A 336-nucleotide genomic window follows, 5' to 3' on the forward strand; every position below is an offset into this window, starting at 1 on the left:
TGAAATGTTTTGAAATGCGTGGGACTGGTTATATATTTATTTCTTCTTTTTGAATAATGTTTGCATTTAGATCAGTTTGAATGCATAAAAATCACTCGTAGTAAGCATATTCTAAATTTATGATCGCTGTTTTCTTCGTTAACGCTCACATAATCGAGCCAATGAACCATTAAATCTGGTTATTTCCGAAGCACACACGAACCTGAAACATTCTCGCGATTCCTCGCTAAAAGGCGGCGGAATCTCACAAATTCCCACGAAAATCGCAAATTCTCGCAAAAGCCAACGCTTTCACGTAAATTCTCGTAGGTTCTCGCGAGACCTCTCACCCCCCCC

The sequence above is a fragment of the Penaeus monodon genome, chromosome 33 (genome assembly GCF_015228065.2).
Source record: "Penaeus monodon isolate SGIC_2016 chromosome 33, NSTDA_Pmon_1, whole genome shotgun sequence".
Taxonomy (NCBI): domain Eukaryota; kingdom Metazoa; phylum Arthropoda; class Malacostraca; order Decapoda; family Penaeidae; genus Penaeus; species Penaeus monodon.